Below are 593 nucleotides of genomic sequence, written 5' to 3'. Positions count from 1 at the left end.
TGCATTTTTTATCTTCATTTATTATAGTTAACAGCAAAAAGTAGTATTGGTATTTAATTACTAAATTATCTTTATGAGGAAAAGATTTGTTTTAATGTTTATGTTAATTGTTAAAACTTAATTTTCTGTGATGTACACAGGGTGGGTCAAAAGTCAAGTACAAAATAAGTTCAGTATGTTCAGGAATTGTCAAAGACATGCTGCAATTTTCCTAAAATTAAATAATGATAAATACACATGTACTTGTATATGATGAAGAAAATGAATAATAATAAAGACTTAATATAAATAAAATGTCAAATGTTTTGGTGCGTGACTTTTGGCCATCCTATAAATGTATGTGTATATATATATATATATATATATATACATGTTTGTGTGTGTTTCAAGTGTACATATATATTACTGGTTTCAGTCATAGGATTGTGGCCATGCTGGGGCACTTCCTTCAAGGGTTTAGTTGATCAAATTCATGTCTATACATATTTCAAGTCTGTTTATTTATTTTTTTTGCTGAAGCAGTTATGGGAACAGAAACAAACCAACGCCAGTTGTCAATACGTGAACACAAGACACACACACACACACACACA

Source organism: Octopus bimaculoides, chromosome 4 (genome assembly GCF_001194135.2).
Source record: "Octopus bimaculoides isolate UCB-OBI-ISO-001 chromosome 4, ASM119413v2, whole genome shotgun sequence".
NCBI classification, from domain to species: domain Eukaryota; kingdom Metazoa; phylum Mollusca; class Cephalopoda; order Octopoda; family Octopodidae; genus Octopus; species Octopus bimaculoides.
The sequence above is the reverse complement of the archived record's forward strand: the minus strand, read 5'-3'. Positions refer to the sequence as shown.